Here is a 24345-nt window from a genome sequence, read left to right as displayed (position 1 = left end):
TTTTTTTTTTTTATGGTCATCCCTGTCGCATATGGAAGTGCTCCGGCCAGGGGTCGAATTGCAGATTTAGCTGTGGCCTGTGACACAGCCATGGCAGCACTGGATCCTTAGCCCACTGCTCCAGGCCAGGGATCAAACCTGCACTGTCGGAGAGACAGAATCAGGTCGTTAAGCTGCTGAGCCATGTCGTGAACTGTGATTTCTTCTTTATCCCCTTGATTGTCGAAGAATGAATTAAATTCCATATTTAATGGATAATCGTTTTCCCTTGTTTCAAGGTTCATTTTACTGTGGTTAGAGAAGATATTTTTCTTTCAGTCCTCTTAAATTTGTTACTGTTTGGCTTGTGGCCGAACACCTGGTCTGTGATGGAAGATGCTTCGCATGGACTTGAGAAGGATGCTTTCTGCTCTTGTTGGGTGGAGTGTGCGGCACATGTCTGGTAGGTTCGGTCGTGGTTTCCAGATCCTCGCTTTCCTTATTGCTGTTTTTGTCTCCATCCATAAGGACAGCCGGAGCGCTGATGTCTCGTGCTATTACGGTGCTGCTATTTCTCTCATTTCTGGCGATGTTCGATTCATGTATTTGGCAGCTCTAATGTTAGGTGTGTGTGTGTGTGCGTTTATAATTTTTACAGCTTCCTGGTAAATTGGTCCTTTTATCATTACATACTGCCCTCTGTCTCTTGGGCCAGTTTTCATCTGGCGCCTGTTTTGTCTAGTGCTCTGTAGCCGTCCCTGCCCTTTAGCGTGCAGTATCTTTCCCTCTTCCTTCCTTCTAGCCTAGGAGACGTCCTTGGGTTAGTGATTTTAATCCTTCCAGCTCCTTGACACACTCTGTCTCTCACTCTAATTTTTTCCTCCCTTCGACCTCTTGTCCTGGTCCCTGCGCAGACACGCTGTGTGGTGAAGGGTAAGAGCTCTGAACAGCGACCCCCTCGCCCCTTTCTCCACTGTCATTTCAGGGGAAATGCATCAGGTGTTTCCTGCTGATCATGGTGTTTACGGAAATAGTCTTGCTTAGGAACATTTTTTCCCCCAGTTTCCTTTTTGTCCAGATTTTTAATTATCCAAGAATTTTTTGAAACATCTACTACTGTACTGCATTTTTAAATCTCAACTTGTTAAACGTATGTATAACACTAATAACTTTATTAACCCTGAGATTTATTAGTAAACTAATGAATGTAAAACATTTAGACGAATGCTTATTAGCACATAGGAAGCATTCAGACACTTCCTGCACTGTTGTTGCTGTGATCATCACAGCCAGAGGTTCTGACGGCTCTGTAAAGCCATGTTGAGCTTTGTCGTCTCTGAAGACACCACTGATAGTGTAGCTCATCTAGATACTGAGTATCACTCACTTAGTCCCCAGAACATAATTTCTAACGCTTCTGTATAAATAACTTGATTTTCAGTTTTATGTTTGTCCAGAAACATGAAAATTACACCCCGATTTGGAGGATAACATGTTTTATGAAAAGGCATAAGAAATTAAAACTAAAAGGGATCTATGTGGATGATTTTACATGGATCTGTCGCAACACACACTTCAACTTACCTCTCTCCTCATTTTGTGTGTGAGAAAGAACTCTCCTTTGCGAAATACACATTCACTTCAGGCAGTTGACCTTGGAGGATGTGACCTTGGGGGACGTGGCCATCGAGTTCTCTCCAGAGGAGTGGGCCTGCCTGGACCCTGCCCAGAGGGCCTTGTACAGGGACGTGATGCTGGAGACCTGCAGGAACCTGCTCTCCCTGGGTGAGCATCGCTTCCCTCCGGGAGTCGGGATCTGCCCTTGGGTATCTTTGCGTTTTCCCTCTTGTGCCTCTTGGGAGCCTCTCTGCCTTGCTTGACTGAGCTCAAAGCCCTGTGGACTCAGGAGCTTAAACTCTTGGGGTGATCTGCCCACTCATGATACACCAGTTGTTGTTCTAGAGCTCAAGCATTTATAAAGCCCAATGGCAATCCTTTAAAATGTCCAGCTTCCTGTTTTCCAACCTTGTGGTTTGGTGTAGTTCTGAGGGAGGGAGATAGCCACATCGTACCACTCCCTCGGCTTCCAGGAGACAGACAGTGGAAGCAGTTTGCAGGACTGACGTGTTCCTCAGCTGAACAGAGTGCTGTGCCTCTACAAAAGCCACAGCGCTTCATTTTCCTTTCTTCTAAGCAAGACTTTCTGTTTCTTTTTTTTTTTTTTTTTTTTTATTTTCCCACTGTACAGCAAGGGGGTCAGGTCATCCTTAGATGTATACATTGCAGTTACAGTTTTTTCCCCCACCCTTTCTTCTGTTGCGACATGAGTATCTAGACATAGTTCTCAATGCTATTCAGCAGGATCTCCTTGTATATCTATTCTAGGTTGTGTCTGATAAGCCCAAGCTCCCGATCCCTCCCACTCCCTCCCCCTCCCATCAGGCAACCACAAGTCTCTTCTCCAAGTCCATGATTTTCTCTTCTGAGGAGATGTTCATTTGTGCTGGATATTAGATTCCAGTTATAAGTGATATCATATGGTATCTGTCTTTGTCTTTCTGGCTCATTTCACTCAGTATGAGATTCTCTAGTTCCATCCATGTTGCTGCAAATGGCATGATGTCATCCTTTTTTATGGCTGAGTAGTATTCCATTATGTATATATACCACATCTTCCGAATCCAATCATCTGTCAATGGACATTTGGATTGTTTCCATGTCCTGGCTATTGTGAATAGGGCTGCAATGAACATGCGGGTGCATGTGTCTCTTTTAAGTAGAGCTTTGCGCGGATAGATGCCCAAGAGTGGGATTGCAGGGTCATATGGAAGTTCTATGTATAGATTTCTAAGGTATCTCCAAACTGTTCTCCATAGTGGCTGTACCAGTTTACATTCCCACCAGCAGTGCAGGAGGGTTCCCTTTTCTCCACAGCCCCTCCAGCACTTGTTATTTGTGGATTTATTAATGATGGCCATTCTGACTGGTGTGAGGTGGTATCTCATGGTAGTTTTGATTTGCATTTCTCTTATAATCAGCGATGTTGAGCATTTTTTCATGTATTTGCTGGCCATCTGTATATCTTCCTTGGAGAAATGTCTATTCAGGTCTTTTGCCCATTTTTCCATTGATTGATTGGTTTTTTTGCTGTTGAGTTGTATAAGTTGCTTGTATATTCTAGAGATTAAGCCCTTGTCAGTTGCATCATTTGAAACTATTTTCTCCCATTCTGTAAGTTGTCTTTTTGTTTTCTTTTTGGTTTCCTTTGCTGTGCAAAAGCTTTTCAGTTTGATGAGGTCCCATGGGTTTATTTTTGCTCTAATTTCTATTGCTTTGGGAGACTGACCTGAGAAAATATTCATGATGTTGATGTCAGAGAGTGTTTTGCCTATGTTTTCTTCTAGGAGTTTGATGGTGTCCTGTCGTATATTTAAGTCTTTCAGCCATTTGGAGTTTATTTTTGTGCATGGTGTGAGGGTGTGTTCTAGTTTCATTGCTTTGCATGCAGCTGTCCAGGTTTCCCAGCAATGCTTGCTGAATAGACTTTCCTTTTCCCATTTGATGTTCCTGCCTCCCTTGTCAAAGATTAATTGACCATAGGTGTCAGGGTTTATTTCCGGATTCTCTATTCTGTTCCATTGGTCTGTCTGTCTGTTTTGATACCAGTACCACACTGTTTTGATGACTGTGGCTTTGTAGTATTTCTTGAAGTCTGGGAGAGTTATGCCTCCTGCTTGGTTTTTGCTTCTCAGGATTGCTTTGGCGATTCTGGGTCTTTTGTGGTTCCATATAAATGTTTGGATTGTTTGTTCTAGTTCTGTGAAAAATGTCCTGGGTAATTTGATAGGGATTGCATTGAATCTGTAGATTGCTTTGGGTAGTATGGCCATTTTTACAATATTGATTTTCCCAACCCAGGAACATGGAATATCTTTCCATTTCTTTACATCTTCTTTGGTTTCTTTGATTAAAGTTTTATAGTTCTCGGCATATAGGTCCTTTACGTCCTTGGTCAGGTGTATTCCGAGGTATTTGATTTTGTGAGGTGCAATTTTAAAAGCTATTGTATTTTTGTATTCCTTTTCTAATGTTTCATTGCTGGTATACAGAAATGCAACTGACTTCTGAATGTTAATCTTATATCCTGCCACTTTACTGAATTTATTAATCAGTTCAAGGAGTTTTGGGGTTGAGTCCTTAGGGTTTTCTAGGTATAGTATCATATCATCTGCATACAGTGACAGTTTGATCTCTTCTCTTCCTATACGGATGCCTTTTATTTCTTTTGTTTGTCTAATTGCTGTGGCTAAGACTTCCAAAACTATGTTGAAGAGCAGTGGTGAGAGTGGGCATCCCTGTCTTGTTCCAGATTTGAGTGAGAAGGCTTTCAGTTTTTCCCCATTGAGGATTATATTTGCTGTGGGTTTATCATAAATGGCTTTGATTATATTCAGGAATGTTCCCTCTATACCCACTTTGGCGAGGGTCTTGATCATGAATGGATGTTGAACTTTGTCAAATGCTTTTTCTGCGTCTATTGAGATGATCATATGATTTTTGACCTTTTTCTTGTTAATGTGGTGTATGATGCTGATTGATTTGCGTATGTTGAACCATCCTTGTGAACCTGGGATGAACCCAACCTGGTCATGGCGTATAATTTTTTTGATATGTTGTTGGCTTCGGTTGGCTAAGATTTTGTTGAGAATTTTTGCATCTATATTCATCAATGATATTGGGCGATAGTTTTCTTTTTTGGTGGTACCTCTGTCTGGTTTTGGAATGAGGGTGATGGTGGCCTCATAGAATGTCTTTGGGAGTATTCCTTCTTCAACCTTTTGAAAGAGTTTAAGGAGGATGGGCACCAATTCCTCTTTATATGTTTGATAAAATTCACCTGTGAAGCCATCTGGTCCTGGACTTTTATTTGTAGGGAGTGATTTTATGACCTCTTCAATTTCATTTCTAGGGATCGGTCTGTTCAGTTGGTCTGTTTCTGCTTGATTCAGTTTTGGCAGGCTGTAAGATTCTAGGAAATTGTCCATTTCTTCCAGATTGTCAAACTTGTTGCCATACAGTTGTTCATAGTATTCTCTTATGGTTTTTTGTATTTCTGCTGTATCCGTTGTGATTTTTCCTTTTTCATTTCTAATTTTGGTTATTTGGGTTCTTTCTCTCCTCTTTTTAGTGAGTCTGGCCAGGGGTTTGTCAATTTTGTTTACCTTTTCAAAGAACCAGCTCTTGGTTTTATTAATTTTCTCTATTGTTTTTTGAGTCTCTATTTTATTGATTTCTTCTTTGATCTTTATAATTTCCTTCCTTCTGCTGACTTTAGGACTTTTTTGTTCTTCTTTTTCTAATTCGTTTAGGTGGAGTGTTAAGTTGTCAATTTGGGATCTTTCTTCTTTTTTGAGAAAGGCCTGGATTGCTATAAATTTCCCTCTGAGCACTGCTTTCGCAGCATCCCATAGATTTTGAGAGGTTGTGTCTTCATTATCATTTGTTTCAAGGTAGTTTTTAATTTCCTTCTTGATTTCCTCATTGACCCATTGGTTTTTTAGTAGCATGTTGTTGAGTCTCCATGTAGTAGGTTTTTTCTCTTTCCTTTTCCCATGGTTGATTTCTAATTTCATGGCATTGTGGTCAGAGAAGATACTTGAGATAATTTCTATGCTCCTAAATTTATTGAGATTCGCTTTGTGTCCCAATATGTGGTCGATTCTTGAGAATGTTCCATGAGCATTTGAGAAGAATGTGTATTCTGCTTTTTTTGGATGTAGTGTCCTGAAGATATCAATTAAGTCTAACGTTTCTATTGTTTCCTTTAGGATCTCTGTTGCTTTATTGGTTTTCTGTCTAGAGGATCTGTCCATTGATGTGAGGGGGGTATTTAGGTCTCCTACTATGATTGTATTCTCATCAATATCTCCCTTTATGTCTGTTAAGATTTGTTGTGTGTATCTGGGTGCTCCTGTATTTGGGGCATATATGTTGACAATAGTAACATCCTCTCCTTGGATGGATCCCTTAATCATTAAATAGTGTCCTTCTTTGTCTTTCTTTATGCCTTTTGTTTTAAAGTCTATTTTGTCTGATATGAGCGTTGCGACTCCTGCTTTTCTGTCATGTCTATTGGCATGAAATATTTTTCCCCACCCTTTCACTTTCAATCTATATGTATCTTTTGTCCTAAGGTGAGTTTCTTGTAGGCAGCATATTGAAGGTTTTTGCCTTTTTATCCACTCAGCCACTCTGTGTCTTTTGATTGGGGCATTCAGTCCATTGACATTTAAGGTGATAATTGATAGATGATTATTTATTGCCATTTGAACCTCGTGTTCCAGTTGATTCTATGGTTCTCCATTTTTTTTTTTTTTTTTTTTTGGTTGGATGGTCTCCTGTTATTATCTGCTTGAGTGGTTTTTTTTTTCATTTTTTGCAAATGCAGTATTTGGTTTTGGCTTGTGATTGCCCTGTTTTTTAAGTATGCTAACCCCTTCCCATAATTGTGTGTTTTAGCCTGATGGTCCTGTAAGTTCGAACACTTCATTACTATATTAAAATTAGGAAGAGAGACATACATATAAACAAAAAGGGTTATTTACCTCCTGACATCCCTTGCCCACATTTTATGGTTTTGATGACTCTTTTTTATTTTTTTCTTTTTAATTTTATTTTGTTTGAAGCATGTTCATGATTAAATCTGTATGCTGGCTTATTTGAGTGACTTCTCTCTGATTGCAGTTTCCTCAGTCCTAGTTCTTCCTCTTCTTCTTCTTCTTCTTTTTTTTTTTCTTTTCTTTTTTCTTCCCTTTCCTTCCTTTCTTTTTGGTTTAGAGAAGCCCTTTCAATATTTCCTTTAACCTGGGTTTTGTGTTGCTGTATTCTTTAAGTTTTTGTTTGTTGGGTAAAATTTTTATTTCCCCTTCTATTTTAAATGATATTCTTGCTGGATAGAGTATTCTAGGTTGCATATTTTTTCCTTTGAGCACTTTAAATATCTCTTGCCATTCCTTCCTGGCCTGTAGTGTTTCTGTAGAGAAATCAGCTGATATTCTTATGGGGGTTCCCTTGTAGGTAACATTCTGTTTTTCTCTTGCTGCCTTTAGGATCCTCTCTTTATCACTAACTTTTGCCATTTTTATTATGATGTGTCTTGGTGTGGGTCTGTTTGGGTTCAGTTTGTTTGGGGCCCTCTGTGCTTCTTGTATCTTGAATCCAGTATCCTTTAGATTTGGGAAGTTTCCAGCAATAATTTCTTCAAATATATTTTCCATTCCCTTATCTTTTTCTACTCCTTCTGGAATTCCTATTATGCGTAGATTGGCCCACTTTATATTATCCCATAGGTCTCTTATATTGCTTTACAGTTTTTTGATTCGGTTTTCTGTCTGTTGACCGGATTGAGTGATTTCCATTTTTCTATCTTCCATATCACTGATTTGTTCTTCTGCATTATTCATTCTGGTTTTTACTGCCCCTAGTTCAGTTTGCATCTCTGCAAATGAATGTTCTAGTTTTTCTTGGCTCTTCCTTATATTTTCTAGTTCCTTTCTGAGGGTATCTGCATTACTGTTCATATCTTCTCTTAGTTCCTTCAGTATTTTCACTATTTCTCTTTTGAACTCCAGGTCTGTCAGACTGCCGAGATCTGTTTCATTGTTGACTGTTTTAGGTGAGTTCTCCTGTTGGTTTGACTGGGGGTGGTTTCTCAGTGTCTTCATCTTGCTTGTTGTTTTCTTTCTCCTGAGGGAGTTGTACTCTCCATTATCGGGCAGTGTTTGCCTTGTCACTGCCATGGAATATTTCCTGAGGGCTGGCGTTGTTGGTCAATCTTTTTTGAGGCAGTGTGGCTTTTCTGGAGTGTTGATGGGGCTAGCAGTGTTTCTTTGAAGCAAAGGAGGACTTCCTGAGGGCAGACAGAACTGAGAGGTCCACACCGCGATGGTAGCAGATTTCACTTGGCCATGCAGAGCTTGCTCTTGTGTTTTTAGGCTGTGGGGTTCTTGCAGGGGGTTGGCGGTGTTGGGCAGCTGCTTTTTAGGGGTGCATCACCCCCTGGGGGCTGGAGCAGCTATCTGGGTCACTGAGAACCTGAGAGGCTCTTCCCTAGGGCAGCCCAACTCAGAAGGACAGCCTGAGAATGTAGGCGGATCTTCACAGTCTGGCTGAGCTTGTTGCAGCTTTTCTGGGCTGCAGGGGGTCCTGCCTGGAGCTGGCAGTCCTATGCAGCTGGTTCACTAGAGCATCCCCTGGGGGCTTGGGCGGGTAGCAGGGCCGTTGGAAACCCAAGAGGCTCCTCCCCGGGGCAACCCGACTCAGAAAAACCGTCCGAGAATTAGGCCGATCTATTCACAGCCTGGCTAAGCTTGTTCTAGCTTTTCTAGGCTGCAGGCCTTTTCTCGGGGGCTGGTGCTGTTTGGTGCTGCTCTGCAGAAGTGTAGCCCCTCCAAAGGGCAAGCAGGCCTGTGCAGGGACAGCCCCTGCGGTGGTAGGCTTCAGGCAATTGTTGAGGCCAGCCCTCCTGGATGGCAGGCAGCCCCAGGTCCGTGAGAGCGTAGGGCGTGGCGGGGGTGGGGGGAGGGGATGCACTGGGAAGCAGAGTTTTCAGCTAGCTAGCGGGCCTGTAAGCTTGCTGTGGCGTGGGGGGTATTCTATGGGGACCCACCCCTTCTTCTCTCCCCTCCCCAGCACGGGCGCAGACCAGGCTCTTCTCCCAGGTTCCCTCTGATGTGGCTTTCCCCTTCCCCACTCCTGGAGTATTGCTCCCTTCCTCTGCGACAGCTTTGTTTTCTAGTCTCCCAGGCAGTCTCTGCCCGTCTACTGGTTTCTAGACCTCCCAAGCAGTTTCCGCTCTGCCCCGCCCCCCTAGCCCGGGGACTAATCTCTGGAGCCGAGGTCTCAGTGCCCAGCCCCCACCCAGGCGGCGCCCCCCGGCCCTTTCTCGGGGACTAACCTTCTGCGGCGAGGTCTCGGTGCCCAGCCCCCCCCACCCCCAGGCGTCCCCCGGCCCTTTCTCAGGGATTAACCTTCGGAGGCGAGGTCTCGGTGTTCAGCCCCCACCCAGGCGTCCCCCGGCCCCCCTCTCGCGGACTAACCTTCTGCGGCGAGGTCTCGGTGCCCAGCCCCCACCCAGGCGTCTCAATTTTTGGTGACTCTGCCCGTAGTTCAGATGGTCCGTTGGGTTCTTGATCGGCTTTTCCGTACTCCAACTTACTGCTACACTCTTCTCTGCATCTGGAGATTCCTCCGGTTCGTTTGATCTTTCCCCCTGTAGGTGACTTTCCAGGGTGCGGGATCCCTTTCTCCTCCGCAGTTCCCTTTCGGGAGCCCCCGTCTCGCTCGGATTCGCCTTCTCTCACTCTCCTCTTTTCTCCTGTTCTGCCCAATAATGTCACGAATTTCTTACCGTTATTGGAGTTTAGGTTCCTCTGCCAGCGATTGGTTGCTGTTCTGTGCGAGTCATTTATTCTGCAGATGTGCTTTTTTTGTTGTGTTTGTGGGAGAGGGCGAGCGTGTCTTCCTACTCCTCCACCATCTTGTCCTCTCTCTGAAAAAAGTGTTTCTTTTTTTTTTTTTTTTTTTTTTTTGTTTAGGGCCACACCTGTGGCATATGGAGGTTCCCAGGCTAGGGGTCCAATCAGATCTGCAGCTGCCGGCCTAGACCACAGCCACAGCCACACGGGATCTGAGCTGCATCTGCGACCTACACCACAGCTCACGGCAATGCCGGATCCTTAACCCACGGAGCGAGGCCAGGGATGGAACCCGCAACCTCATGGTTCCTAGTCGGATTCGTTTCCACTGGGCCACAACGGGAACTCCAGGACTTTGTATTTCTGATTTGAATATAATCTTTTTTTTTGGCAAGAGGAGGCGACCTGGTTTGTTGCGAAGTGAAAACAGCAAAAAACCAAACAGGCAGGAATGTTATCAACAGTGTGAACGCAGATCTCAGCAGGGCAGAGCGGAGGCATCCCCGTTAGGCGTCTGTTAATAGTGTCTGGGACGAGTGCAGTGTCTTTCTTCTGCCTTCGGCTGTCCGGCTGTGCCCGTCTCGTCCCTCGTGCTGAAAAGACTGTTCCTTCCTCCTGGAATTGCCTTCGCCTCCTGGTCAAGCCAATTGACCGTGCATGGTCGGGTGTTCCTTCTTTTTTAAATGTTGGGTGGAATTCAGCCATCTGGGTATTTTTCGGAAGTTTTATGTGATAACTGATTTCATCCTTCTACGTGTTACGGGTTTATTCAGACTTTCTGTTCCTTCTTGAGTTCACTCCCCCGCCGAGTGGGACGGTTCTGTGTGGAAACAAGTTTCTTTCTTGCAGCGTCTCAGAGGAAGTCTGCCTTGTGCCCGGCGTGTCACTCTGCCCCTCAACACGTAAACGATTTTCTCGGACCCTCCAGCGATAGGGAAGCTCAGCAGAGACAAAGGTGAAGTCGTCCTCGTGACCTGCACTTGGTCGCCCGGCTCCCGGCAGCCTCGTTGCTCGACTACGAGGAAGGCGAGGTGGGCTCTTTCAGACGGCTCATCCCCCGCTGTCTCCTCGTCTGTGTCTGAGCTCACTGGGCGCTCAGTTCTCAGTCATACTGATCAAGGCAGATGCTGCCATTGTCCTGCCATCCCTGGATCCGTCCAAGTGCCAGCCCCATTTGCTCTACGTAGAAGACCCAGTCCAAAGATGGGAAACCACTGGCTGCTCTTTCTTTCCATCTGGCTCCAGAACCTGCGTAGTGCTGCCTCAAGCCCTGGCTGCCTGCTCACCTCCCCTCGCTATTTCTTCAGTTCCTGCTTGGCCCCCCTTTTGAGGGGGTGGCGCGTGTAACAGGGAGCGGTGTGGAAATTCTGTACTTGCTACTTAGAAAACTGTAAAGGCAGGAGTTCCTGTTGTGGTGCAGTGGTTAATGAACCTGACTAACGTCCATGAGGACGTGGGTTCGATCCCTGGCCTCGCTCCGTGGGTTAAGGATCCGGCATTGCCGTGAGCTGTGGTGTAGGTTGCAGATGCGGCTCGGATCCAGTGTTGATGTGACTATGGTGTCGGCCGGTGGCTACAGCTCTGATTCGACCCCTAGCCTGGGAACCTCCTTGTGCCACGGGAGTGGCCCAAGAAATGGCAAAAAGACAAAAAAAAAAAAAAAAAAAAAAAAGGAAAGAAAACTGCAAAGGCAGTGGATTGAGAGTCTGCTGTAGGACCCCCAGTGCTCCAGATGGAGAACATAGAATCGTTCAGCTCTGAGCTTGGAGGAGTGCCCGGTCCCACGTCAAGATCCCGGACTGTGACCATGAAGTTTACCTGTATAGATTGTGTGGGTGTGGGCTTTATACCATGGGGTTTGTATTTAACATGTTAGTACTTTCATGTTGTCCCAAACATCTCTTAATCTGCCCGATTTTTTTTTCTGTTCATTGATTTCCACTGCGGTTTACAGACCATCTTCTTTACTCTCGATTCCTTCTAGTGTATTTTTAATTTGTTACTGTATCCTGTAGCTCTGGTTCTTCATCTCCTTGCTCAGGCTTCTAGCCTCTATCTCTCTTTCTCTCCCGAGGTCTTTGAGCATTTTTCTGATCTGATCTTTAGCTCTTGGGTGCTTCTCTCCAGTTTACTTAGCTCTTTCAGGAGTTTCCTGACTCATTTGCTCTTTTTATTTCTGTGTATTGCTAGGTGGCTACGTTTCTCATTCTGGGAGAAATGGCCTTTTTCAGGAGATGTCCTGTGCATCCCAGCGGCGCACTGCCTTCTGATCACCGGAGCTGCACATTCCACGTGTGCCGCCTGCCTCCGTGGGTGGCCTGGGTCCTTCTGTTGTAGCAGGACGGCTACCACGCAGTCCGGTGAGCATGGCTGGCCCCCTGGGCTGGTTAGCTTTCATCCCGGGGTGTTCCACAGGTGGAAGAGCCAGTTTCCAGGTGGCTGGTTGCAGGGCTGGGTTTCTGGGTCTAGTATTGGCTTGCTTTTTCTGACACGGCTGGCTGTGGAGTTTGGGGTGGACCCAAAACTGGGGTCAGCCCACTTGTGAGGGAGACCTGATCCCAGGGTGGCTGGCTCAGGGCCCAAAGTGTGTCAGAAGTGGTGTCAGCCTGCTGGTGGGTGGACTGGGTCTTGACACAGTCAAGCCAGGGCTGCCCTGGTCCTGGAGCTGGTGTCTGCATGTTGGTGGGTGAGGTCTGGTTCCAATCCAGTGGTGGAGAGGGCTGGGTACTGGGATCTTTTTCTGCAGAGCCCAGGGGTCTGGATCTCGTTCAGCCCACGGGTGGGCAGGGCTGTGGCCCAGGAGGTCCTGGGGTAGTGGGGGCTGCTGGTGTGTGAAGCTGGGTCGCCGTGTCTCTGGCGACGGTGCCCTGGACATTCCAGGGTTGGCAGACCCCTGTAGGTGGGCAGGGCCAGGGCACCCGGGGTTCCCCAGCAAGTGCTGGCTCATAGATAGGCGGGGCCAGGTTCTGTGGGGCCCTGGGTGCCCTGAAGCAGGTGTTGTTGGCCCAGGGGTGGGAAGGGTTGGGACCTAGGCCCCAGAGTTTGTGTCAGCTCATTGTTGGGCAGGGTCAGGTCCTGATCCCAGTGGGTGGCTGTGGGGCCCTGGAGTCCTGGGTCAGTGCTGGCACACTGGTGGGAGGGGCCAGGACCTGAGTCCTCAGGTGGTGAGGCTGGCTCCCGGGAGATATGGGGCCAGGGATTGAACCCGTGCCACAGCAGCGGGGGAAGCTTCTTACATGGTACTTACCAGCACCAGTGTCCTCGTGGCAGCATGCGCTCTCAAAACAGAGCCACCATCTGTGTCCCCAAAGCGAGCGCCAGTTGTCACCTGCTTCTCAAGAGGCTCTCCACGATCAGCAGGTGGGTCTGACTCACGCGCCTTTCGAGGTCCTGCTTCCTCCCTCAGTCTGGGCGCCTCTGGGACCGTGTGCGCCCCTGACACTGGAGTCTGTTTGCTAGAGCTATCGGGGTCTCCTCAGAGGAAGCCCTGCTGGCCTCCAAAGCCCGAGGCTTTGGGTCTGGGTTCCCAGATCGGGACCCCTGGCTGGAGAGTCCAGAGTGGAGGGGGGACCCCGGCTCCTTAGGGAGAACCTCCACAGCTGTAAGAATCTCCCGCCGTGGGTCCCCCACCCTGGGGGATGGCTCTTCACGACAGGCCTCTCTGCCCTTCCTGTCAGGTTGTCACTTCCTACTCGCACCTTTATTTGCAGAGCATTTTTCTGCTCGTCTTCGTGCTCTTCAGCAGCTGCTGTGTGAAAAGCTCTAAGGTTGGTGCACCCACGGGAGGGGTCTTCCTACAGAGTGAGTACTTCCTTTTTTTTTTTTTTTAATGTAATTTTATTGGCGTGTAGTTATTTACCATGTCGTGTTAATTTCAGGTGTACAGCAAAGTGAATCAGCTGTACATATAAACATAGCCATTCTTTTTGCCCATGCAGGTGATTACAGGACATGGAGCAGATTTATTTCCCGTGCTAGGCAGCAGGTTCTTGTTATCTGTTTTACGCAGCAGTGTGTGTCTGTCATTCCCCCCCCCCCATCCTTCTCGCTCCCCCCAGGAGTTACGTCACATGGAACTGGTTATTCCTGAGCAGGACCAGCCGAAAGCTCAGACAGGACGGGTGTGGTGGGAAACCCTCCGGCACCGCGCAGGGTGCAGGGTGGCTGGAGATGCCCTGTATGTGAGGAGAACCACAAACCCGTCCTGCAGCCAATAAAAGCAGATTCCCAAGAGAGGGAAACTGAAAGAGGAGGAGAGGCCTACTCCCGGGTGGCGGACAGACCCGTCCAGTCACACACAGTTCCTTCCTGGGACTTGACTCTCATGGCCTGGCTGGCGCAGCGCCTTGCTCACGGCGTCCCTCTGACCAAGGCAGGTTTGCGGTGGCACCACTTCCTCGGCCCTTTCTCACGCAGGCTTGTTTGTGGGTGCCCAGCCTGTGGGGGCGCCTCCCGGCACATCCCACTTGGCCTTGGCAGCTCCCGTGAGCCTGACGGCCCAGGCTTGATCCTAAGCACACGGGTGAGGACCCCTTTTCCTCTTCATGTGACTGAAACCATCACAGAGAAATACGCCTGGGGATCTGAGTGGCAAGATCACACAACCATGCCTTGCAGCACCTTTAACCTCGCTCATGTTGCGCGTGAGGATTCATGATCCAGGGCTTCAGCGTCTTTGTTGTTTTCAGCCTCTTTAGATGCACGCAGTGGCTCCAGCGCATTCACAGACCAGCGCGTCCTCCAGAACGTCCCTCAGCCGGGGCGGGGGGTACCTGAAGCAGCCTCCTCTTGGTAAGCACTTGGGTATCTGCACGCACCTTCTCTTCCTGACGATCCTGTGGGTCACCCTCTCCCCCAATCCATTCCTGTTTCCTAAGCAGTGACCCCGTCGTGTGCAGGGTCATCTGACTCCCTAAAAACAGCAAGGTACGTCTTTTATGTGTCTTGGAACAGCGTGTGGTCATTTGTTCTTTCCCTACGGAATCTAAGCACTGGAAGGGACAGGCGTGTAACAGAGAGGGTGTGAAAACCAGCTCTGACCTAATAGAATTCACGACATGGGCAGAGCAGACGCTAAACTAAATGCTGTGTGCACTGCTTCTGTAACTTCCACTGCAGAAGAAAAGTCTGGAGTCTAAGAAGTCACTTAAAATTGGGGTCTCTAATACCTTGTAGCTAACGGAAACTTAGAAGTAACTTTAAATCTGAGAATTAACTGGGGAGAGAAGTGGGAGAATAACTGAGTAACGAGGGAAGCCCGTGTGATGATGAAGGAACAGGAGGAGGAACCACCCTGGTTCCGGAGCAAGAGACCCTGGACGCAGCTGGAGATGAGACCCGTGTCACACTCCGAAGGACACTGGAGGCCAGGGTTTGTGGCCTCAACCCCCGAGAGGAAAGGTAGTGAGCCAAAGTACATGACTGTGTGGCGTAGAGGGGAGCTTATTTAAAATACTTACAGGTAAAAATGGGCAGATCTGGTCTGGGGGCAAACTCGCACTGGAAGCAAGACGTCAGAAGCTTTTCCTAATAATTCAAGTCAGAGCTGATGAATTTGAGTCTGGGGGGGAAAAAAAGAATTTTGGGATTTCTAGAAGGTAGGATGTCCTCTGTCAAGTAATGGTCCCAATTAGCCTGTTGGGAAGAGAGAGGCTTCTGCGTGGACTCCTGTGTCCCCAGCATGGGGCAGTGAGTTATGGGGTTGGGGGGGCTGCTGAGGAAGAGGCGGCTTCAAGATCACAGAACAGCTGGATTGATGGAGGAGTGTCACCCCCGCCTCCCGAATATCCAGTGGTATACAGTTCACAGAATCAAAAGTAAACCAGACACCCCCTCACCCGTAGTACAAAGCGATGTCAGGAATTTCACTTATTGATAATGCACATGAAATTTATTCAGCGAGCCTCTGTTTTTCCAGTTGGCACCTGTGCTTTGCTGTCTTCAGGTCCAGCTTCTCCGCACGCGGGTTTCAGGGACCGCAGGGTAAGTTAGAAGCCCTGAACCCGCTCGCCACTCCCACTCTGAGTTCACCCCTTTCTTCTCTCGCCGTGGGTCCCAAGAGCCTGCATCCACATCCCACTGAAATTGCTGGGGGGCAGGTTCCGCTCCCAAACTTCCCGCTCTAGGTTCACAGACACCTCGCAGCCCCCACAGTTTCTGAACCTCTTTCTGACTTCCGGCTCCCCTGCCTCAGGAGGTAAATCCCTTCCCTGTGACCCTTGGAAGGCAGGAAGGAAAAGGGACTTGCCTCAGCGCTTCGCCCCAGATGTGGCAGCCTGGTGGTCGTGACTCGTTGAAATTCCGTGAGCTCTGTCACCGTTTCCCACAAGGAACCCCAGGCCCAAGCGCAGAGGGAGAGAAACGGTCCAGTTTCTGACACTTGGGTTACTTGTTCCTACAGACAGCAGACACATCTGTCACAGCCGTGTCAGGGGCATCCTCATCAACTTTCCGCAACCCCGCCAGGGTCGCAGGGCCAAAGCAGCGTCGCAGCACAGCTGCGTTGTCGTTCATTAGATGACAGAGTTTAACATCTGCGTGACTTTCTCCACAGAAAAAGGTGACACTGCAGTACTTCCAGAACAGACCTGAGCCATCCAAGCGGCTGTTACAGATGGGACGTAAGTCTCCCCCAGAAGAGCCTGAAGAAAATCTGCACTAGGCGAGTGGGGGGAGGGAGAAGTTTCAGGCCTTGGGGCTACCTTTCTTCAGCGCGGGTTCGTCCAACCTCGTCAGTCCCCCTACCTCACTCCCATCCTGCTGGTGCAGATCCCAGGGCTGGGGACCAGCATCGGGGACGGGCTCTGAAAGCCAGGGCCAACCCGAAGAGGATGTACCTGCGGTGGTGCCACATCTTTATCTGGAGGCTTGTGCTGGGGTCTAGGGACACTGCTGGGTGGTATCTCCACAGGGGTTTAAAGATGCCCCCACTAACTCTGGGGGGTCTTAGCCAAGGACCTAAAAGACCCTCAGTTAAACAAAGGAGTCTTGTTCCAGCAGGTAGTTGATACTTTATCAGTAAAACTACGGAAGCTTCAGACCAAAATACAATCCTCATTTTAAATTTTCTGTAGACTGAGGACACATGTCTCCAAGAGAAAGGCACACGTTTCTCAACCAACTGTAACATATCTAGGACTTGAGTTACCAAAATGCCAAACTTAGGCAGGATCTAAAAGAAGCGAGGGTGGGGGGCTGCACGTACCTCCAGAAGGCAGTGGAGGATGCTTAGGAAATGCTGGATGAAGCTCTTCAAGGCAATGACAGTGAGCCATGAAGCTGGACGCAGATGCCATGATGTGTTCCCTCCCACCAAGGAGAAACTCTGAACAGCCCTAGCACGTGGGCTCGCTGATGGGGCATGAAAGACAGGGCAGGAGTCTGGAAGTGCTCACTCAAGACCGAGGCACAGTAGGCCAGTCGCTTACCTTTCCAAACAGCTGGACATCGTAACTCAGGGACAGACAGTAAGCCTCCAGGCTGTGGCCGAAACCTGTGACATTTCACCCTGGGCCATCCTACCCAGGCCACTCCGTGCACATTCCACACTGTGGGCCCCCTTTACATGAATGAAAGTACAGGCTAAATTTGGGAATGCGGGGTAAATACCTGGCCTCGCTACTTGACAACACGAATGTAAAATGAAAGGCTGTATCCATCTAAACCCAGTCACTAGAACAGGAGAACCCGTCCACAACTCTGTACAAATTACTGACGAGGTCTATTCTAGCAGGTCCCACCTGAGAGACAGCCTTTGGAAAACAGTCCAGGTATGGAAATGCTCGTGGGTAAGAGCAGCTTCAAGGACCAAGAACTTCAAGGCTGGGTGTGCGATAGTCACTCATCAGGAAGTGCCAGAAGCAGAAGGCAGCCCTCACAAGAGCCCTGTACCTTGGAGCTAAGAAAAAGGTAACCGGAGTTCCCGTCGTGGCGCAGTGGTTGGCGAATCCGACTAGGAACCATGAGGTTGCGGGTTCGGTCCCTGCCCTTGCTCAGTAGGTTAACAATCCGGCATTGCCGTGAGCTGTGGTGTAGGTTGCAGACGCGGCTCGGATCCCGCATTGCTGTGGCTCTGGCATAGGCTGGCTGGTGGCTACAGCTCCGATTAGACCCCTAGCCTGGGAACCTCCATATGCCGCAGGAGCGGCCCAAGAAAATGGCAAAAAGACAAAAAAAAAAAAAAGAAAGAAAGAAAAAGGTAACCACTTACAGTCTAAATATGCCTTCTCTGTCCCATGTGGCCCTGGGGTGTGGAAAGGGAAAGGCCCACTAACATCAGGAAGGAAAGAAATTCAACATGCACAGAAGATGCTAGAAGCAGCTATGGTATGTTGCCTAAGCCATCGAAAGTCTGATGCTTACTCACACAGCTAAAGGAAATAATTGAGCTGATCAGGCGGCAACATTAGGTGGTCAGAAGAGAAAGCCAGATCCTGAGGCTCCAGCATCCATTCTGAGTGCGGACCTGTCCCGCTTTAAGCCTCAGGATTCGGAAATGGGTCTCGGAGGAGACAGTGGGAACTCTTGAGATTTAGATGGTGACAAATACCAACCAACCAAAGAAGGCTGGATTTCATGATGAACAGCAACTGAACATTTAAGGGAAAGAATTATCAAGGGGGCTATTACAGGAGCGGTGCAACCTCTCAATCACCTACGAATATTTATTGCTGGTCCACAAGGACATGGGTCCCTCCAAAAGGTAATATGAAAACTGCCCGATTTGTGTCACAAACAGTCCTAAACCGGGCCATCTCCAGTAAATAATAAAAGGATGCAGACCTGAGGGACAGAACCGGAGCTGACTGACCTGGAGACTTTACTCTTAATTCCAGGAGCCGTGGGAAACTGTGGACACCTTCACAGCATGAGTTGACGCTTTTCGATGCAGGACAGAGAAGGCTTCTGAGTAACAGGATAAATTCTTACTGAAATAATCAGCCAAAGCACCCCCGAGGAGGAAAAAGTGGAGCTGGAGGAATCAGGCTCTGTGAGTTCAGACTATACTACAAAGCTGTAGTTATCAACAGGGTTGTACTGGCCCCCAGACAAACACAGATCAATGACACAAGATAGAAGGCTCAGAAATAAACATAGCCATCGATGGTTAACTAATCTAAGGCAAAGGAGGCCAGAGTATACAATGGCGAAAAGGCAGTCTCTTTAAAAAATGGTGCTGGGCTAACTGGACAGCTACATGAAAAAGAGTGAAACTGGAACATACCTAACACTGTACACACCCAAAACACCTCAAAATGGTTTAAAGATCTAAACGCATGGCCAGATACCATAAATCTCTTAGAGGAAAACAGGCAGAACACTCTTTGACATAAATCCCAGCAATATCTTTTTGGATCCACCTCCTAGAGTAATGAAAATAATAATAATAAGAAACCCACACAAGGGACTGAGTTAAACTTAAAAGGTTTTGCCAGCAAAGAAAACCACAAACAAAACAAAGACAACCCAAAGAATGAGAGAAAATATTTGCAAATGAAGCAACCGACAAGGGATTAATCTTGAAAATATATAAAATATATAACCATCTCATGCATCTCAACATCAAAATAGAAACAGAAAAAACATGGACAGATCTAAATAGACATTTCGCCAAAGACGACATACAGATGGCCAAAAAACACATGAAAGATGCTCAACATCACTAATTATTAGAAGTGCTTATCAAAACGACAGTGAGGTACCCCCTCACACCAATCAGAACAGCCACCACTAACAAGTTTACAAATAACAAATAGTTGAGAGGGTGGTGAAAAGGGAACCTTCTTACACTGTTGGTGGGAATGTAAATTGGTACAACCACTATGGAGAACAGTCTGGAGATTCCTCAGAAAACAACACATAGCATTAACATATAACTCAGCCACCCCACTCCTAGGCATATATATCTAGAGGAAAAAAAAACCTGAAAAAGATAGGTGCACCCCAGTTGCTCATATGAGCATTATTTATAGTAGCCAAGACATGTAAACAACCCAAATGTCCATCAGCAGGTGAACAGATTAAGATGTGTGCATTCCATATACACAATAGAATATTACTCAGACCAAAAAGAACAAAATCATGCCATCCCCAACAATGTAGATGCATATACTCAGTCAGAAAGAGGAACGCAAATACCATATGATATTATGCAATCTAAAGAACCTATCTGCAGGAGTTCTCATCATGGCTCAGTGGTTAACGAATCCGACTAGGAACCATGAGGTTGCGGGTTCGGTCCCTGCCCTTGCTCAGTGGGTTGAGGATCCAGAGTTGCTGTGAGCTCTGGTGTAGGTCACAGACGCGGCTTAGATCCTGCATTGCTGTGGCTCTGGTGTAAGCTGGTGGCTACAGCTCTGATTAGATCTCTAGCCTGGGAACCTCCATATGCTGCGGGTATGGCCCTAGAAAAGACAAAAAGACAAAAAAAATTAAAAAAAAAAACCTGTCCACGAAACAGACATAGAGAACGGACTTGTGGTTGCTGGGGGTGGGAGGAATGGGACCACTGGGAGTTAGGGGTTAATAGACAGAAACTGTTACATTTGGAATGGAAAAACCACAAGGTCTTACTCTCTAGCACAGGGAACTATATCCAATCTCCTAAGAATACTAAAAAAATAGTGTGTGTGTGTGTGACTCAGGCCCTTGCTGTACAGCACATTTGGCGCATTGTAAATCAACTATAATATATATATATAAAAGAACAAAAAACCCCCCAAAGCGGCCTCACCAGTGCTTAGCATTCCAGTCTGTCCCTCGTAACTCGCGAGTCTGACAGAACACCACATCTGGAAGACATCTGAGCCATGACTTGTCTCCTTGCCAGTCCACCTAGCAATAAAGCTCTTTTCTCAGAAGCCAGTGCAGGAGTACTTCCTTCTGTGTACACTGGGCAGTGAGCCCTTGCTCAGTAACAGAATTTCTGTCACCACATGGTGCTTCGTCTATTATGCTGGCCTTAAACGACGTATCAGGCCAACAGACTAAATGCGTATACAGAACAGTCCATCCAAAAGCAGTAGAACACACACCTTATCAACTGCACCCGGAACATCAGTCAGGATAGATCACATATGAGTCCACAGAACAATAAGTTTAAGACTGAAATCAAATCAAGAATCTTTTCTGAGCACAATACTATGAGATGAGAAATCAACTACAAGAAAAAAAAACTGCAAAAACACAAACACATGGAAGCCAAACAATACGCTACTAATTGACCAATGGACTACTGAAGAAATCAAAAAATACCTACAGACAAATGAAAATACAATGAACCCAAATCCATGGGATGGAGCAAAAGCAAATTTTTTTTTTTTTTTTTTTGGTCTTTTTGCCTTTTCTAGGGCCGCTCCTGTGGCATATGGAGGTTCCCAGGCTAGGGGTCGAATTGGAGCTGTAGCCACCAGCCTACATCAGAGCCACAGCAACACAGGATCCGAGCCGCGTCTGCGACCCACACCACAGATCACGGCAACGCCAGGTCCCCAAGGCCAGGGATTGAACCCGCAACCTCATGGTTCCTAGTCGGATTCGTTAGCCACTGAGCCACAATGGGAACTCCAGCAAAAGCAATTTTAAGTGAGACGTTCATAGCTATATAAGCTTACCTCAGTAAATAAGAAAAATCTCAAACCACCTAACTTTACACCTCAAGGAAATAGAAAAGAGCAAAAGCCTGGCAGAAGGAGAGGGACCATCAAGATCAGAGGAGAAATAAATGGAATAGAGACTAAATAAACAATAGAAAAGATTGATGAAATTAGGAGTTGGTTCTTTGAAAAGATAAAAACTGGTAAACCTTTTGCCATACTCATCAAGAAAAACCCCTAAAGAGCCCAAATCAGTAAAATCAAAATTAAAAAGACGTTAGAGTTCCCATTGTCTTTTTAGGGCCACACTTAGCGTGGATTCCTCGCTCAGTGGGTTAAGGATCTGGCATTGCCTCGAGCTGTGGGGTAGGTCAGCAGCTATAGCTCCGATTTGACCCCTAGCCTGGAAATTTCCACATGGTGCTAAGTGTGGCCCTAAAAAGACCAAAAAAAAAAAGTTAAAACTGACACCAGCAATACAAAGGATCATAATACTGTGAACAAGTATAGGCCAATGAAATGGACAAATTCCTAGAAACATCCAATCTCCTAAGACTGAATCAGGAATAGAAAATGGTTATGAAATAGACAAATTAATAGTAATGAATTTGAATCACTAACTTAACAGGACTAGCTGGTTCACAGGTAAATTCTAGCACACGTTCAGAGGTTTAACACGAGTCCTTTTCAAAACAGTCCAAAAACTGCCGAACACTTCCAGACTCATTTATGAGGCCATCATCTCCCTGACAAAGGCATCACATCAAAACTAGACACAGATGACAAAAAAGAAAATACGAGGCCAGCACCACTGATCAACATAGATGCAAAAATCATCCACAAAATATTAGCAAACTGAACCCAGCAATGCATTAAAGGGATCATAGACCATGATTAAGTGGGATTTATACCCGGGATTCAAGGATGATTCATTATCTGCAAGTCAATCATTGTGATATACCCCACATCAACACACTGGAGAACCAAAACCACATGGTCATCTCAGTAGATGCAGAAAAAGCTTTTGACAAAATTCAACATTCATTTATTTTTTCCTTGTTTTTTTTTTTTTTTTTTTTTTTCCATTTCTTGGGCCCCTCCTGCAGCATATGGAGGTTCCCAGGCTAGGGATCTAATCGGAGCTGTAGCCGCTGGCCTACACCAGAGCCACAGCAATGCGGGATCCGAGCTGCACCTGCAACCTACACCACAGCTCACGAAAATGCCAGATCCTTAACCCACTGAGCAAGGCCAGGGATCGAACCTGCAACTTCATGGTTCCTAGTCAGATTCGTTGACCACTGCACCATGACGGGAACTCCTCAACATTCATGTATGATGAAAACTCCCCATAAAGTGGGAGAGTTTACAATCCCATTTACCATCACATCAAAAAGAATAAAATATCTCAGAACCAAAGTACTTATCCTCCTGCACCCAGAACTCCCTGGACACTCAGCTCAGGCCTTGGTTTTACCAACGATTCGGGGTAACACCTGCTCTCTGCCCAAACCCACTTCCTTCATTTCTTTCTCATGTGTGATCATGAGTTACCCAACTAAACCCATGCACGCAAATCCGCTTCAGGAACTGTGTCTCAGAGAACCCAGACTGTATCACCATGGCACACCACATCATTCCCTGCAGCCTCCAATTACACTTGAAGGCACTTCCCGTTTCTCCAGTCAGAACTTAGATCTCCCTTTCTGACAGCTGCACACACTCAATCATGGAACAGGTGCCACACCATTCACTGGGTTCACTCCGAGGCCCACACGGGCCTTCACACCCCTCCGGACCCTTTGCCGCCCCCCACTCTCCTCGTTTTACCCCCTCTCCTCTGGGCATTCAAGGACAGACTAGGCTAAACGCCACGGGGCCCTCTGGGCACAGGCATCACAACAGGAAGCACAGAAGCTGCACATCAAAGGACACGGGGCATCCACTATGGAAATCGAGAAGTTGACCCTCCTTCAAAAACTTGCTGGCAAATGGGGCGTCAGGTAGTTGAGTTTTAAAGGCATTTGAAGGCTGGCTGGGTTGAGTTTGAAGACGTCACAAGGAGTCCCCGGCTCTCACTGTCTCCTGTTCTCCCCACTCACAGCTAATGGGAAGTGAAATGTCCCCAACTCCAAGCAGATGGACTGCTGGAAGGCAGAGCTCCTGTCAAGGGGGCAGCTGGTCCCCATTTGTGCAGGGCCTGGAAGAGCTGAGAGCTATAGCAGATCGGTGACACAGCGGAATAAACCTGAGGACACCAGTCTATAGTGCTGTGTCTTCACAACGTCCTTTTGCTCTTCCAGTGGCCCCAGCAAGTAAACACAGGTTAGAGCTGAACTTTGCACAACAAAAATAGGAACCATCCTCGTCCCCTGCCCCACATCCCTTGGTCTGCCCTGAGGATCACTTGGCTCCTTCCACAGTCCCAGCATCTAAAGATGTCCCCAAAGGCGTTCTCCTGTGATGTAGCAGATTAAGGATCCAGCATTGTTACCGCAGCAGCTCAGGTCACTGCTGTGGTGTGGGTTTGATCCCTGGCTTGGGAACGCCCATGTACCATGAGGAAAAAAAAAAAAAAAAAAAGACATTCCCCAAAGAGAGATGCTGCAACCACCCCGGGAAGATGAAGGCCATGTGCCCTTCGACAAGGGGAAGAACAGGAAACCCTCAAAAATAATGAAGATGAGCATCTCTGAAATGGGCTGTTGATAATGGACCATAAAACTAGGATAAGGTGATCAAGGGATGGACCTGGGACAGGAACTTTAGGTGATGGGTAGGAAGAAGTAGGAAGACATCTCTGAGCCTAGACCTGAAGACTGAGATAAAGGGTAAGAGCAGGAGCTAAAGTCAGACACAAAAGGTTTGGGTGGAGGCCCCGTTGTGGCTCCGTGGCAACAAACACAACCAGTATCCATGAGAACTTGGGTTCAATCCCTGGCCTCACTCAGTGGGTTAAGGATCCACCACTGCTGCAATATGTGGGTGCCATGATGCTGCAGCATAGGCCAGCTGCTGCAGCTCCTATTCGACCCTTAGCCTGGGAATTTCCATATGCCGTGGGCTTGGCCCTAAAAAGAACAACAACAACAACAAAAAGGTTTGGGTATTTGGGAACAAAGAAAAGGTGAATGCGATCAGGGCAGAGTGAATCTTGGGAAAAAGGTAAGCTCCCAAGGATGAGACCGGAGACACTGGCAGGGCCTGAAAGGCTGATTCCGGGTTGTGTAGACTACATTTTGCCCTGACGACAAATGGAAGCCAGTGGAGTGCTGAATGCCAGGAAGTGACACAAT

At 47.2% G+C, this 24345-nt stretch overlaps 1 long non-coding RNA gene across 4 annotated transcripts in view; it reads left to right on the top strand.

Annotated features, from left to right (window-relative positions):
• The window catches only part of LOC106507707 (uncharacterized), a 54367-nt gene extending 31059 nt beyond the window's left edge, over positions 1 to 23308 (top strand). The window contains exons 5-12 of one of the 4 annotated variants that reach the window (XR_014806612.1): positions 1625 to 1764; positions 11646 to 11815; positions 12706 to 12815; positions 13166 to 13256; positions 13394 to 14855; positions 15373 to 15437; positions 16009 to 16075; positions 23154 to 23308. This is a non-coding gene — a long non-coding RNA (uncharacterized LOC106507707). Of the gene's footprint in view, positions 1 to 1624; positions 1765 to 11645; positions 11816 to 12705; positions 12816 to 13165; positions 14856 to 15372; positions 15438 to 16008; positions 16076 to 16454; positions 16501 to 17187; positions 17364 to 18289; positions 18926 to 23153 lie in introns of those variants that run through there. The other 3 variants (XR_014806614.1, XR_014806615.1, XR_014806613.1) reach the window with 3 other exon arrangements.
• Positions 23309 to 24345: the final 1037 nt, after the last annotated feature.

The sequence above is a fragment of the Sus scrofa genome, chromosome 6, assembly GCF_054392235.1.
Source record: "Sus scrofa isolate SSC_HxYL_T2T_F1_AM1 chromosome 6, Sscrofa_HxYL_maternal_Yorkshire_Landrace_v2.0, whole genome shotgun sequence".
Taxonomy (NCBI): Eukaryota; Metazoa; Chordata; class Mammalia; order Artiodactyla; family Suidae; genus Sus; species Sus scrofa.
This window is presented reverse-complemented; position numbering and strand designations above follow the sequence as displayed.